The 17,500-nt window shown below is 41.2% G+C and overlaps 1 long non-coding RNA gene across 1 annotated transcript in view; it reads right to left on the bottom strand.

Moving 5' to 3' along the window:
* Positions 1 to 16,950: 16,950 nt before the first annotated feature.
* Positions 16,951 to 17,500, bottom strand: part of LOC133610064 (uncharacterized) — a 5,689-nt gene continuing 5,139 nt past the window's right edge. The window contains exon 3 of the long non-coding RNA XR_009815828.1: positions 16,951 to 17,083. This is a non-coding gene — a long non-coding RNA (uncharacterized lncRNA). The remainder of the gene's footprint in view (positions 17,084 to 17,500) is intronic.

Genomic DNA, 17,500 nt, shown 5'->3' with positions numbered 1-17,500 from the left:
AAAACTACAACTAAAATGCATGATACAGTCAAACAGCTGATGTCTAATAAATACAATATTTAGGGCCTGATCTACTAAGATCCAAATATCATGTGCTAAACAGCTTGTGCTAACAATCAAATTGCGTGTACTATTAGTGGGCGCGTTGTTGTGGAGCGACTACGCTATGTCTATACTAAGCCGGATACTCCTTAAACAAATAATTATTTAGCCTAAGCATCGTGTCACCCACACTAAACCTGCGTTTAAGGTCCCCCTCCTCAGACAATTTTTTACACGGGTAAGTGCGCCGTGTATTTCTTGAATCTCCGGCTCTTAGCTTTGTATGGACTCATTGATCGTTTACAAACTGAGTTCGGAGAGGAAGTGAAGTCAGAAATACCGCGCCTGTCATGTCTGGGATCATGTTTTGTTTAAGTTATGTTATGTTTGGTTTTTGGACTCTTTTTAGTTCCTGCTTTTTCACTCCCTTGTCTTGTTTCCATGGTTACCCATTAGTTTCACCTGTTCCATGTCTGGACTCACACACCTGTCACCAATCATGTCATGTTATTTAAAGCCTGTCTTTTTCTGTTGGTCGGCCTGGCGACATTAACTCTGTTTACCTCTGTCATTTTCATGCCCTGCTTATTCCATAGTGTTTGCTTCATGCCATGCCACGTAAGTTTTTGTTCTGCTCTTGTCACAGTAAGTGTTTGTTAGTTTCACGTCCATAGTTTTGCCTTTGTGCTAGTTTTTGTTTTCTTAGTCAAGTTTATCTCCGCCTGTGAGCGCGCCTTTTGTTTGTACCCCTTTTTGTAGTTTGTTAGTGTTAAAATAAATATGTATCTACCTTTATGCCAAGGCCGGTCCAGCTTTTCTTGCATCTCGGGAAAACAAACGACCCATAGTCCACGTTATGACAGCGCCCCACACAGGAAGTGACATCAGAAAGAACGCGCCACAGCCAGCTTCATAACAACCGGAGCTAACCACTGGAAAGATGGAGGCGAGTCATCCAGACTTGCCTGTGTTTCTCCTTCTTCTACATGTGGAAATCACACATGAATACCTTAAGTGAAGGAAACACGTGTTTGCAGCTATTTCGGATACAACACATCTCAGACGGCAAGAGTCAGCTGTGATTCTACTTACCAAAAGAACTTTGTCCATTTGTCGAAGGAGAGACAACGAGAATGCGGGCTCCTGTGGATGTGATAAAAAAGGTAGCGTGTGCTTTGTATTACCTGGCCGTCGAGTGAAGACTAACTACGGAAAACATTCGAATGCTTTTGGACTGGCAAAGCAATACAAAGGTCCTGAGTAGTCCTGAGTTCAATCCTGGGCTCGGGATCTTTCTGTGTGGAGTTTGCATGTTCTCCCCGTGACTGCGTGGGTTCCTTCCGGGTACTCCGGCTTCCTCCCACCTCCAAAGACATGCACCTGGGGATAGCTTCCGCCCATATGCAGCTGAGATAGGCTCCAGCACTCCCTGCGACCCCAAAAGGGACAAACGGTGGGAAATGGATGGACGGAAAGCAGACTGTATCAGTTATTGTCCGCCATGTATGTCGCTCACTCAACGTCTCGGGCCAGAGTATATAAAGTCACCAAAAAGGAATGGACAATGAAGGTGAAGGCAAAAGAGTGAGAAGTGTCCTGACCAGATATCTAGATCCCTAGTTTGTTTGTTGTAAAATGTTCTTTATCACATTGTTTACTTTTACGTGTCCATTAAAGATTTGATTAATTTATGATGGCTCAGATGTGATTCACTACAATAGGGCCCCACAGCACACTGGATTCCAGTTAATTAAAATACCACAACACTGGATGTTGTTCAGATTAGTTCAATTCAATTTAATCAATCAATCAATCAATGTTTATTTATATAGCCCTAAATCACAAAGGGCTGCACAAGCCACAACGACATCCTCGGTACAGAGCCCACATAAGGGCAAGGAAAAACTCACCCCAGTGGGACGTCGATGTGAATGACTATGAGAAACCTTTAATTGAAGAACTTGCACACAAAGCAACACTGGAGGTGACTATGCATATTAGGTCGCATTGCGCCAGCGGACGGAGGGTGAGGGGGTCTTAAACGACCATTGTTTGTGTGTGTGGACAAGGATAAGGTTAGGTGGGATTTACCCTGGATAACCTTAATGTAGAAGGGGCCTAAGAATATGTGTGCAATTGAAAAGTGGTGCAAACCGCCTTATGTAAATGAGATTTTTGCGCATCTACGCAGTTTTCACCTCGAAGACACTATTTAGATCCTTTACGACACATTCCTGTTATCATGTTCCTTCCTGTGGCGTTTTACTATGTTTTTAAACATGCAGCACATCTATGATCCACTTTTTCTGAGCATTTTACAAGCAGTCCTTCGGTGCATTTACAATGGAAACCAGTTTCTTTCTTTTTTTTGTGCTGGCTGAAGGTGCGCTCATGGAAGAGGCTGGCACTAACTGCAAGTGTGTGCTGCTGACGCAAGAAGAAAAAATGCATATTGCAAGAAGTTTTTCAAGTTTTCTTTATTGGCACCCAGCAATAAAATGCTTGTGCAGACGGTAACTCATCGTCAAAGCAGAATGAGACAACATACACACAAGCATAAATACAATAAAAAACACAAACAATCAACAGTACAAGCACACTATGGGACAATAAAATATATCTCCTATTCAACCAATAAAAGTATCGCAATAAGGGGCTCTGATACCAAGAAAAATTCCTAGTTTGTGAACCCGTTCTCAAACAATGGCAATAAAAACTATTCTGATTCTGATTCTGATACAATAAATAGAATAACATCACCATGTGCTCGCCTTGTTTAAAGGGGAACTGCAATTTTTTTTGGAATTTTGCTTATTGTTCACAATCCTTATGAGAGACAAGAAGACAAAAGTTTTTTGTTTTTTTTGCAGTCCAACATGTACAATTTGGCTAGTTCTAGGTGGCTAGCAATGCAGTTAATGGGAGCAATCAATTCTGCCTCTAAATCACTGTAAAAATACATTCAAAAACCGTCAACAATACTTCATTTACATTCTGTAACCTGTGCAATAACTAAGCTGTAGCAACATTGTTATTGTAAGACCGAACACTGAGGAACTCTTTTTCCAGCGGATTAACACAATAGCTGTAAAATCTATCTACGGCAAGAGATAAGCTAACTTCTATGTCAGCACCCAAATCACGTTTGAGTTTGTAATGCACAACACAAAGCGATAGGACAAAAAATCTGTACTTACTGTGAAACATGAACAATCACATTACAATATCTGTAAAGTATTAGCATGTTTTGTTTGTGCACAGCTCGCTTGACAGTGTATGTATTTGTAGTGACACGCATGACATGCTGCATACATCATGATCAATATTAATGTGACTCGCGCGATGGACAGTTGTCTCTTTGGTGCAGCTGGCCAGGGATGTTTTTTTCCGGTTTATTTTGGGTAAGCACTCCATTTATGTCGAAATAGCATGGCTTCAAGTTCCCCATTTTGCAGCTTTGAGTCACGCCGACTTCCCTTTCTCGGCTTCCATCTGCTCCAATGTCTCACCCTCTATTTGTGCTTGCTTTTATAACCAGCAGTTCATTCTCTGTATACTCGGCTTCAAAAAGATAAGGTTGGAATCTCCATTTGTCCAAAAATAGCTGTCTTTGTTGTCTATTACCAAGTCTGCCATGATTAAAACACCCCTGCGTTTGTTTACGGAAGTAGAAACACACATTTGTTGCCAGAAGTCAGACGTGCGCTGCTATGGGAACGAAAATAAATGTGCTGAGGAAATCAGTTCCGGCAATACATAGAATGACCAAAATAAGGTGAATATTGAACATATTGCATATTGTTATGAACATGTTTGTTTGTCCATTATATATATATATATGTATATATATATATATATATAATGTATATATATATAATGTATATATATATATATATATTTAGCAGGTCAGCTTTGTGTGTGCTATCAAGTTTGCATGTGTTTTAAAGGGGTCAAATTATGATTTTTTTTTCTACAATTATAACACTTCCTTGCAGTCTACATAACATATAATGATGGTTCTTTAGTCAAAATTATGCATAGATTAGGTTGTACTCACCGTTTTCAAGTTTTCTGCCATTGCCGGCTTTTTGATGAAATATTGTGCATATTAATGAAGACAGAGACGCAAAATGGATTGAACGCTTTTTTCTGCTCACTTAACAGACTCAGTCCACTTTGCACATGTTTATTAGATCAGCTTTGCGTGTGCTATTAGGTTTGCACATGTTTCAGTACACGCAAACCTTTAGTAAATCAGGCCCAAAGTTTGAACTATACACTACTTTGTATCAGAAATGGAAGATGTCATGACAGGTCATGTCTTGTTTTAGTTTTGTTGGCAGCACTTTTTTCCTCCCTTGGTTACCTTTCTCTTTACTAGGAGGGCTGAGTGTGCACAAAGGCCTCTCTTCTCGCCCTCCAGTCAGCGCGGGATTATTGTTCGCTTTATGCGACTGTTTGCGTTCAAGTATTAGCTATATGCTAACTGCTTATCTTTTGTCAACCATGCTATCTCTCAATCGTCCTCAGACAAGCTTCCATCGGAGTCTCCAATCATTCCGGTTCTCCATACACCCGCCCAGCTCCGTAGAGCTTTCAGCTCTCGCATCTTTCTTCAGGATGTCCACGTACGTTAGCGCGATCGATGCCAGTGCGTTGGTTCCCATAGGACCAGCCTGCTGGCCGGGAGCTCCCGATGTCTGTGGCAGTGGCCGGCCAGCCTCATCCTCCTAGCTGTTACCTTCTTGCTGAGCCTCGGCAGTTGCCCTCACAGGTCCTTGTTGGTGATGTGGATCTTCTAGTCCACATTCAGAACAGCTCGTATCATTCTGGTGTAGCACCCATCTAGGGACTTCTGCAGGGGTGGGTGTCAGGGTCCAGCTTTCACAGCCATACAGGAGGACAGATTCCACAGTGGCGTGGAACAGACTCAGCTTTATGTGTCGGGGGAGATTCGAGCACCACACTCTTGACATACCGTTCAGAGCCCTCCACGTTAGTACCTTCCTGACCTTAAAGGGCAACATTATCACAATTTCAGAAGGGTTAAAACCATTAAAAATCAGTTCCCAGTGGCTTATTTTATTTTTCAAAGTTTTTTTCAAAATTTTACCCATCACGCAATATCCCTAAAAAAAGCTTCAAAGTGCCTGATTTTAACCATCGTTATATACACCCGTCCATTTTCCTGTGACGTCACACAGTGATGCCAATACAAACAAACATGGCGCATAGAACAGCAAGGTATAGCGACATTAGCTCGGATTCAGACTCGGATTTCAGCGGCTTAAGCGATTCAACAGATTACGCATGTATTGAAACGGATGGTTGTAGTGTGGAGGCAGGTAGCGAAAACGAAATTGAAGAAGAAACTGAAGCATTGAGCCATATCGGTTTGAACCGTATGCAAGCGAAACCGACGAAAACGACACGACAGCCAGCGACACGGGAGAAAGCGAGGACAAATTCGGCGATCGCCTTCTAACCAACAATTGGTATGTGTTTGTTTGGCATTAAAGGAAACTAACAACTATGAACTAGGTTTACAGCATATGAAATACATTTGGCAACAACATGCACTTTGAGAGTGCAGACAGCCCAGTTTTTATCAATTAATATATTCTGTAGACATACCCTCATCCGCTCTCTTTTCCTGAAAGCTGATCTGTCCAGTCCAGTTGGAAATGCATCTGCTTTGAGTGTCGCAGGATATCCACACATTCTTGCCATCTCTGTCGTAGCATAGCTTTCGTCGGTAAAGTGTGCGGAACAAACGTCCAATTTCTTGCCACTTTCGCATCTTTGGGCCACTGGTGCAACTTGAATCCGTCCCTGTTCGTGTTGTTACACCCTCCGACAACACACCAACGAGGCATGATGTCTCCAAGGTACGGAAAACAGTTGAAAAAACGGAAAATAATAGAGCTGATTTCACTCGGTGTTTGTAATGTGTTTGAGAAAATGGCGGATTGCTTCCCGATGTGACGTCACGTTGTGACGTCATCGCTCCGAGAGCGAATAATAGAAAGGCGTTTAATTCGCCAAAGTTCACCCATTTAGAGTTTGGAAATCGGTTAAAAAAATATATGGTCTTTTTTCTGCAACATCAAGGTATATATTGACGCTTACATAGGTCTGGTGATAATTTTCCCCTTTAAGGTCTTGTTCTGTGGAGTTCATCCAGGAACCCAAGTACTTGAAGTCATTGACCTCTCGCAGAGCGTTGCCATCTGATGTTGTAATTGGGGGGTGGTCCATGTGTAGGTTATAGGTGATTACCTCAGTCTTCTTTGTGTTCAGGAAGAGGCCAACCCTGGCACATTCCACCTCCACTCTGTTCAGGAGTTCCTGTGCCTGCTCCACGCGATCAGCTAACAGGCAGATGTCGTCTGCGTAGTCTAGATCTGCCAGGGCTACAGCAGGTGTTCTTCTAGACCTTCTTGGTGTAATTGTGAAGCCAAGCTCCAGCTCCTGCCCTTTGATGGCTTTCCTGAGCGTGTATATCTCTATTTTTTGTTTTTCGTAATGTGCTTAAGGCCGATGACAAACGAGTCACCGACTGTGGGAGGCTCCGTCATTCGGGAGGAGTTAAGAGTAAAGCCGCTGCTCCACCACATCGAGAGAAGCCAGATTAATTAGTTCAGGCATCTGGTCAGGATGCCCCCCTTGGGACGTGTTCAGGGCATTTCTGGCAGGGTCTCACAGTCACCTTATCTCCAAGTGAAAGCCCCGCCACCCGACAGAGGAAACTCAATAAATTCAGCCTCTGTGTCATTACATGATAACTTATTTGATTACAAAATACTTCTGACAACTAATTTACTGCTAAAACATTAACTTTTATTGGCAAGTGATAGAAAGCCCATTGTTATTGACTTCTAGACCCACACATCTGAATAAGATATGCACACACAAATCTCACACGGCAGAAGTGTCGCAAAAGTCACGTGTAAGTAGACAGCCTATCGAGGGTTCTTGCTTAACACAATCCTAAATATGGACACACATTATTTTACACGCACAGATCAAACCTAACAGACAAATCATAATACAAAATAAAACACATGCACGCGGGTCTGATTACACACACACACACACACACACACACACACACACACACACACACACACACACACACACACACACACACACACACACACACACACACACACACACACACACAGATTGAGATAAAAACACACAAATGAATACACAGACATGGGAATTGGATTACACACGCACAGATTGAGATAGCGTTTGCAAATAATTTTGCTACAATAATACTTTCATATAGAACATTCACCTTATGGCAAAGACTACTTACTAGCTAGGCAACCCACCATAGTCTATACAAGACATGGGCAATGTTTTCATTGGTCAGTAAAAAATTGTCTTGGAGCCGGTGTGTGTGTGTGTGTGTGTGTGTGTGTGTGTGTATATAAATATATAAATTATTTTTAACGTGACACTGTGAGTTTGTCTGTGTCTAATGTTTTTGACACAATATTTTATCTGTAAAAAGTGTCATGCATTCTGCTGTATGTGTGCTTGGTTCCCTTTTTTAAGAAACACCTTAAACAAATGTCGGTTGTTCAGCTTTCATGAAAAAAAAATGCTGTAGAAAAGGATAAAAGATAAATACAATACAAACACTCACAATAGGACTGATAGAATGCTAAAAATATTACGAGAGACCACCTCGAAAAACTTAATGGATTTTTGTAGCCTTTTGGCTGTATTAAAGAACATACACGAACATAAATAATGTGGAATTTATAGTATAAACTATGAACGGTGAAACACTGAATATTAAGAACTGGAGATGTCTGATAATGGCTTTTTTTACCGATATCCGATATTCCGATATTGTCCAACTCTTAATTACCGATACCGATATCAACCGATACCGATATATACAGTCGTGGAATTAACACATTATTATGCCTAATTTTCTTGTGATGCCCCGCTGGATGCATTAAACAAAGTAACAAGGTTTCCCAAAATAAATCAACTCAAGTTATGGAAAAAAATGCCAACATGGCACTGACATATTTATTATTGAAGTCACAAAGTGCACTATTTTTTTTAACATGCCTCAAAACAATAACAGTGCAATACTTTTTCATAACATGGTCACTACTGCCTAGTTTCTCTTGTTATATTCTTATTTTACTGTTGTATTTTCATTCTCATTGTTGCTTTTTATTTTTATTCTTATTGTAACATTTTTCTATTCTGTTTCCATTTATACCCCCATTATTTACGTTTTACTTTTTAAATACGATCTCAATTCTGTTCACTGCTGCTGGAATTAAAATTTTCCTGAGGGAACTCTCCTGAAGGAATCAATAAAGTACTATCTATCTATCTAGCCAAACAGCAGCTTGGAATTTGGGACACACTCTCCCTGAAAGAGACTATGAGGAGGTTGAGGTGGGCGGAGTTGGAGTGCGAGGGGGTAGGTGGTAGCGGGGGGTTTATATTGTAGCATCCCGGAAGAGTTAGTTCTGCAAGGGATTCTGGGTATTTGTTCTGTTGTCTTTATGTTGTGTTATGGTGCGGATGTTCTCCCGAAATGTGTTTGTCATTCTTGTTTGGTGTGGGTTCACAGTGTGGCGCATATTTGTAACAGTGTTAAAGTTGTTTATACGGCCACCCTCAGTGTGACCTGTATGGCTGTTGATAAAGTATGCCTTGCATTAATTCGTGATGAGAACAGCCGGTAGATATTATGTGACTCGGACGGCGCGCACGCAAAGGAAATGCCTTTAAGGTTTAGTGGCACTCTATACCTCTCTCTACGTACGTGTACACAGCGGCGTTTTAAAACGTCATACATTTTACTTTTAGAAACCGATACCAATAATTATGAAACCGATACCGATAATTTCCGATATTACATTTTAAAGCATTTATCGTCCGATAATATCGGCAGCCCGATATTATCGGACATCCCTATTAAGAACATATGAACATCTCTCCTCTTTACTTCCTAGGTGACTGTCTCGAGATTTATATTTTACAATAAAGCAAAATACAATAAATATGCAACAAACACGGTGAAGCATGAACAACACCCTAGGATCCATATAATAATAATAATCCAAATAATATCACTAGAGGTAGTTGTCGGGTGTCTCCAGCTAAATGACAGATAGCAAGGTACTTTAGTTGTGTAGCTTATAGTGTAGCTTGCTACAATTCTCTAGGGATAGCTTACCTTGTAGCTTAGCTACAATTAGCTTACTACATCTTCCAAGTAGCTTGCCCATCACTGCCCTTATATCACTCAAAAGTGCAGATTCCAACCATTGGAATACTCTATAGTTTAAGACTTACAGTAATTAGGAAAATGCACTGCTCATCGTATTAGCGACTTCAGTTTCGATGGTAAAGGTTTAAAAAATCAATTTAGAGACGTCCGGCGGGAGAGGTTGAAAAGATCAACGAGCCCCACATGGCCCGTGGGCCGTAATTTGCCCATGCCTGGTCTATTCACTACTGCCATGTAACGTCTTGGAATTGCAACTGTTGCAAAGTCCACTATTACTACTTGCAAATGAGAGTCAGAACTGTAAGAACAAATATAACAGCTAGACAGCACAGTTATCATAATCGGTTACTGTTAAATATTACATTTTTTAAAGGGGAACATTATGACAATTTCAGAATGGTTAAAACCATTAAAAATCAGTTCCCAGTGACTTATTATATTTTTCGAAGTTTTTTTCAAAATAGTGCCTGATTTTAACCATCGTTATAAACACCCGTCCATTTTCCTGTGACGTCACATAGTGAAGCCAACACAAACAAACATGGCGGAAAGAACAGCAAGCTATAGCGACATTACCTCGGATTCAGACTCGGATTTCAGCGGCTTAAGCGATTCAACAGATTACGCATGTATTGAAACGGATAGTTGTAGTGTGGAGGCAGGTAGCGAAAACGAAATTGAAGAAGAAACTGAAGCTATTGAGCCATATCGGTTTGAACCGTATGCAAGCGAAAACGACGAAAACGACACGACAGCCAGCGACACCGGAGAAAGCGAGGACGAATTCAGCGATCGCCTTCTAACCAACGATTGGTATGTGTTTGTTTGGCATTAAAGGAAACTAACAACTATGAACTAGGTTTACAGCATATGAAATACATTTGGCAACAACATGCACTTTGAGAGTGCAGACAGCCCAATTTTCATCAATTAATATATTCTGTAGACATACCCTCATTCGCGCTCTTTTCCTGAAAGCTGATCCGTCCAGTTTTGGAGTTGATGTGAGCCAAGACACTGAAAGCTGATCCGTCCAGTTTTGGAGTTGATGTGAGCCAAGACATCCAGGGGGTTTAGCTCGCTCGTCTGCGGGAACAAACTGCCGCCATTGCTTGCCGTGCTACCGAGGTCCTTTGTCCCTGAATTGCTCACACACTTCGACAGATTCAATGGGGGTCTGGCGGCAGATTTCTTTGACTTTATCGTTGGAAATGCATCTGCTTTGAGTGTCGCAGGATATCCACACATTCTTGCCATCTCTGTCGTAGCATAGCTTTCGTCGGTAAAGTGTGCGGAACAAACGTCCAATTTCTTGCCACTTTCGCATCTTTGGGCCACTGGTGCAACTTGAATCCGTCCCTGTTCGTGTTGTTACACCCTCCGACAACACACCGATGAGGCATGATGTCTCCAAGGTACGGAAAACAGTCGAAAAAACGGAAAATAACAGAGCTGATTTGACTCGGTGTTTTAGAAAATGGCGGATTGCTTCCCGATGTGACGTCACGTTGTGACGTCATCGCACCGAGAGCGAATAATAGAAAGGCGTTTAATTCGCCAAAATTCCCCCATTTAGAGTTCGGAAATCGGTTAAAAAAATATATGGTCTTTTTTCTGCAACATCAAGGTATATATTGACGCTTACATAGGTCTGGTGATAATGTTCCCCTTTAAAAATAGATTATTAACACATGAATATACTCAAAAGTACTGAACACCTGTAATGTTGGGTAACTATTGATTACCAGGTAGTTTGACTTGTTAGCAAATCGATTTAAATATGAAAGGTACCCATTCCTACAAGACACGTTATTATACCTCACACCTTCAGTTCATTTCCAGTATTTCCAATGTGTATCAAGTTTTTCTCTCGACTGCACACTATGTTTTTGTCTACGAAGAACACAATTCAATTCAAGGCCCAGGACAGTCCAACAGTATTTGTGTTTCTGACGTTGCTGTTAGTAAAAAAGTATTTTATTTTCCTCCAGTCAGTCAAACGTGGGATAACTCCATGCACTTACTGTAATTGCCTTTTTTTTTGCATTGTTTTTCTTGTGCAGTTTTCCAGATGTGTTTGCACTCATGGATGACAATTGGATGTGCTTAACTTGAAGTCTATTGTGTAACTAATCAGTCACGGCTCGTTTGACGGCGTACTATCGGCCCGGCGGCCTCATTTATAAAAACAAACAAGTTTAATCAGAGCAACATGCTTACGGCATGTCACGGGAATTACTTTGGAGGGCTTGAAATCGGCGTGGAGCGGCGCGAGTGCCATCCGGCTCGTCGTTTGCAGCTCTGCTCTGCTTTGATATGGCAAGAGGGAGGAAGTCCAATTATCACGCTGAGTCAAAGCTGTTCTCTGACAGACCAAATCTGCCAGCTTACATGACGGGGTGATTCCCGAGAAGAGTAATCACTCGTGGAAATAATGATCTCCGCTTTTTTGACTATATGTGCGCATTTATCTGGTGCTAATGAGGATAGAGAGCTTTTAATGTCTGTTCTCTCTTTGGGCTGTGCTGTTATTGAAAAGAAGAGGAAAATGTCAAAGTCGGACACATTCACAGTTACTGTATATCCTCCTGAAAACCAGAGGCCGCGTTTTAAAAGTATTGATTAAAGTGTAAACGATACCCAACACTACTGCTGAGGACACTGGTTTTATAGCAGAAATGTGCCAATAAACATAATGCATGCAGCCTAACTCACTGACAAATGAACTCAAGTTTTACTGTAATATGTCTCGGTTCAATTTGGTATGTATATTTCTGTGTTTCTATCCGAAAATCCCAAAATGTCTTCCCCTTACTTGGCCTCTTTCACATTTTCACATTTCCCGCCATTTTTTGACATGCTGCAACAACACCAACATTCTACCACCAATGGTGTCTGAGTGAAGGAAATAGAGGAAAGTTGGGACAGGGATTAAGAGTACTAGTAGTTGTTATCTTGTAACAAATTATCCGATCGTGTGATGGGTTCCGTAAAGAATGTCGCGGAATAGTCCACCATTTGACAATTCGATTCGGAGGAGTCTGAGTCCACTATCAACCTAAAAGATTCAAGATTGCCACAATATATTGTCAGCTGCCCAGGGTTGGCCATAATTAGTCCAAACCATGAAGTTAAAGGCGAACTGCACTTTCTTGTGGAATTTTGCCTATCGTTCAGAATCATTATGAGGGACATGATGACATATGTTTTTTGAATTTTTAATGCATTTTAAATAGTAGTTAAAGCTACAAGCAGCGATGGACGGGACCGACTTTGACGGCACATAAAATCCAAACCGGAGCAGTACTTAAAACTCTTTGGTCAACCTTTAATCAGAAAGGTTCAATCTCTCTCCTGTGCTAGTTTGAAGCCGACACGACAAACGCGCTAAGAGGAGATAATGTTTGAAAAAAGGTGACCGGTTTTTACAAAACTTTTGTTTTGAAGGGGGAATTGCAAACTTGCTGTTGATTTTTGCTGGGGGTTGTCAATATATGAAATGTAAGTGAGTAAGTTAGAGGTTTTTGTTTCATGTCAAGACATTCCTAATGGAAGTTACAGGCAGTTTTGTCTGAGTTTTCTTCCTAGGAGCAGTTGTGTCTGTGTTTTCTTCCTAGGGGGCGCTAGAGCGCAATTTTGAGTTTTGGGGTTGGGTTTCTTTTTTTATTAGATCGCAATTTTTGCCAGTCCTGATGTGTGTGTCCAGTTTGGTGAGTTTTGAAGCATGTTAAGGGGGTCAAATTACAGCTCAAAGAGGCAAAAGTGACTGTTTTTAGTAAACTTTTGTTTTGAAGGGGGAATTGCCAACTTCCTGTTGATTTTTGCTGAAGAATGTTAATGTATAAATCTAGGTCTAAGTCAGACCTACATAGAGGTTTTTGTTTCATGTCTCTACGATATTCCTACCGGAAGTTACAAGCAGTTTTGTCTGTGTTTTTTCCTAGGGGGCGCGAGAGCGCAATTTTGAGTTTTGGGGTTTGGTTTTTTTGATTAGATGGCAATTTTCACCAGTCCTGATGTGTGTGTCATATATGGTGAGTTTTGAAGCATGTTAAGGGGGTCAAATTACAGCTCAAAGAGGCGGCGGAATAATAACAATAATAAAACGCACAAAATACAATAGGGTCCTCTGTCCCAAAGGGACATTGCGGTCCCTAATTAATGCAGTGGCGGGCCGTGCGTTTCCGACCTAGGCCTTCAGTGATGTCCGACTTCGAAGACTACCTCTCAAAATACCATCATTGACGTCACCACATGACCATTGCTGGAGAAATACTATGCAGGAACACATTTACGCCCTACTGTGCATTTGATCAGATCAACAGTGTACAAAACGGGTTATTTTCTGGTGCATTTAAAAATCAATTAAAATGCATCAGCAATTAAAACATATCTTATGTGGTACTGTCAAAATTAAAATTGCAAAAAACATATTAAAAGTGAAAAAATTAATAATTTGAACTCACAATTAGTAGGACCTATTTGACGCTGTATAAGCCAGTGGTACCCTTCGTCGTCGGCTTATTCGAGTGGAAATGGTGAGCATTTCATTGCCGGAACAGCCGAGCTAGCTTCCGGGGTTGGCTGACATGGTCTCACAAGATGTAGTTTCTCTTTAAATATCGTTCTTGAAAATTGCCTTGCAAATATATATCTACCACCTAATCAACGTTTTGTTTCCTCTTCTCTGCTATCCTGGTCTGGCTATGACACAACACTTCCCGCTTTCTGCAAAATTGAAACTTGTGAATGGATACTCACTTTGGAATGAAAAGTAAGTATCCAATCACAGGCTACTTGGATAGGCTACTGTCAACAACTTGTGATCTGATTGGCTATCGCAACTGTCTCAACTCTCTGTGTTTCCAAATTTCTGCGCTAACAGCCCCGATAAGTATCCAATCACAGGATGCGTAAATGTCACGTTCAACGTGAGGCCAACTAGAAGGCCTTACTGACAACAACACGTGATTCTGATTGGCTATCGCAACTGTCTATCAACTGTATGTGCCCGTTCACTTACAGTGCATAGACACCCGCATTGTTGACTCTGAAGGCCTCTGGCAGATTTGGTACGGCATGGCAACATAAGCTAGCTAAATTCTGATTGGATACAAACTAAAACTAAAAACAACAGCGCTGGAAGGAGCATAATATGACAGAAAGAGAGTATAAATAATTTTTAATATTTAGGTAAAGTAAATAAAAAAACTATTCTATTTTTAATTATGATCATGATTTCTGGTTATGTTAGGCCAGCAGAGAAGGCCTTGCTGGCCCTGACGGCACACCACTGATTAAATGCGATCAAAAGTATGCTTACAATGGAGCCTATGGGACTTGCTCTATTCTGCCTATTAAGCCTCTAAAAAACATCCCAACACCTCCATTAAGGTTTTATATACATGCTATAAGTATATATGTAATGTAGTAACAGGCACATTTATAATAGCATTTAATATTTACCTAGTTTGATCATTTTAAGCTTATGCGGCGCATTACTTTCAAAAATGCATCACGACATTCACTTTTTTTTTAACCACATCAGTGATTGTTACTCACTGCAGACTACATGGGAGCCAACAAACATGATAAAAGATCACTAACTGTACAATGTCGGCTGTCATTAGGATGCAGACTGGGAGAATCTTGTTATAGCCCCGTTTAGATGAAGAATGACTCATAATACTTGCAAAGAAAAGATGGGTCGTTATCGCCATTGTCTAAATTGGCTGTCAAAGTGTACCAACTTGTCAGATTACGTCCTCATCCTCCTACTATCCAGGTGAGGGCAAGGAAACAAGGAAGCAGCTGATCAGTCGATCATGTCAACATTGGCACATAAACTCGTGATCACGGCGCCGCGATAAATAGTTTGTTAATCCATCCATCCATCCATTTTCTACCGTTTGTCCCTTTTTGAGGTCGCAGGGGGTGCTGGAGCCTATCTCAGCTGCATTCGGGCGGAAGGCGGGGTACACCCTGGACAAGTCGCCACCTCATCGCAGGGCCAACACAGATAGACAGACAACATTCACACTCACATTCACACACTAGGGCCAATTTAGTGTTGCCAATCAACCTATCCCCAGGTGCATGTCTTTGGAGGTGGGAGAAAGCCGGAGTACCCGGAGGGAACCCACGCAGTCACGGGGAGAACATGCAAACTCCACACAGAAAGATCCCGAGCCCGGGATTGAACCCAGGACTGCTCAGGACCTTCGTATTGTGAGGCACATGCACTAACCCCTGTTCCATCGTGCTGCTAGTTTGTTAATGCTTATAATAAAAATATCACTAATACTTGGTAAATATTTAGGTCACAAAGTGTAAATGGAGTATTGTTGGCGGTTTTTGGATGGTTATTTATTGGGTTTTATGGGCAGAACAGAGGACGTCCCATATTTACTTTATTCACGAGTTGGAATGCATTAAAAAAATACATCCATCGTCACGTCTTTCATAATGATTGTAAAAGATAGGCAATATTCCAACGAAAAAAAATGCAGTTCCCCTTTAAGTAGAGGGCCACAAAATATAAAAACCCGCGAGCCGCACATTTGAGTGTCATGATCTGTGGTCTGGATCATGTTTTTTGTTATTTTCTGTTAGTTTAAAACTCCATTAGTTCGTGTTTTTTGTGCACCCTTGTTTGTTTAGTTACCATGGCAACTTATCAGTTTCACCTGCCTCATGTGTTCGGGACACGCACCTGCTCTAATCAAGAGACTATTATTTAAGCCTGTCTTTGCCAGTTAGTCGGCCTTGCGTCATTGCTTGTGTCATGCGATTGCTTGTTTCACGCTTAGTTCATGCTGCTCGTTTTCATGTCCAATCCCAAGTTTTTGCTAGTTTCGATTCATGCCGTGTCTATGTATGTAAGTGTTAGTTGTTTCATGCCACAGGAGGTCTTGTTTGTTCCATGCCATAGTCCATGTTAAGTGTTTAGCTTATATGTTTCCTGCTTTAAGTTGTTTTTGTTGGTTAGCTTCTCGTGTGAACGACACGCTTTTCTTTTGTTTTGTTCCGGTCTTTGTCCTGTGTAGGATTCATTGATGAATAAATATGTTCCTACCTTCAAGTCCTGTCCGGAATAGTCCGTTTGCGTCCTGGGAGAACAAACCTCGCAGTAAGCTGCGAAAATGCCCCCCGTCATGACATTGAGAGGCCTCTAATAAACTATCCAATCTTTACCATGTGTATTTGTTTACCCCTTTGAGGTGGAAAATTGTATTTATTTGTGGGTATCCCCATTAGGTGTGCTTTTGCTATCCAAATGAATATGATTCGAATATAACAATCATTTGTCAATGACAGCCTTAGTTATGTCTAAAATGCTAAAAGTATCTTCTGTTACTGCTTTGAAATGAAAATGTTCTGTGCAAAACTAAGCGCTGAGTTCTGTTTAAAAAAGTGAAACAGGTATGAATGCCGGCTTTGCTGTTTCTGATAAGACAATTTTGGCAGGATGTGTGAAAGCACTGAGATCTGTAAAAAATATAGAGGAGGATAAATGGCAGATCTTCTCTAACGGCCCACATAGGTACATTTGACAAGCAACGTTTGACAGAGTTGTGTCACTTAGGAGTTGACGATGGATTGGAAAAGGAATGAAACAAAACATTTAGGAATAGAGTCATTTATATCGGAAAATGTTATTACTTCTCCTTGGAGTGTAGTGCTGTGTGACAGGAGCAGCTTATGAGATTCGTACATCCAGTAAATAGCAAACAAGGGTGGTGGTTGTAGCTTCAGACCAAACGACTCCTGCAGGAAACAATAATCATATTGTATGAAGAGTTTAAGCGTGACTCAAGCGTGTTTGAGTATGATGATGATGATGAGCGCGGACAATTCAGTACACAAATATATTTCTCACACTCACAATGGAAAGTGTAGACGCGCAGCAAATTAGATTCATAAATTGGCAAGTTTGAAATCCCTGCCCACTCTCTGATGACTGCCTGCTGAAATGGAGCTCAATCTGTGGAACCGCGGGAAAGTTGGCGAGGCCGGCGAATCTCGACGTTCAAGGTGATGCGAGCGATAGCAACCGTTAGGGGAACACACGGGTAGCGAGCTGGCGAAGCCAATTTTGTACATGGCTAAGTTTTTTTCTTATACTGTACACCTGAATGCATAGCACACACACACACACACACACACACACACACACACACACAC

Source organism: Nerophis lumbriciformis, linkage group LG11, assembly GCF_033978685.3.
Source record: "Nerophis lumbriciformis linkage group LG11, RoL_Nlum_v2.1, whole genome shotgun sequence".
NCBI classification, from domain to species: Eukaryota; Metazoa; Chordata; class Actinopteri; order Syngnathiformes; family Syngnathidae; genus Nerophis; species Nerophis lumbriciformis.
This window is presented reverse-complemented; position numbering and strand designations above follow the sequence as displayed.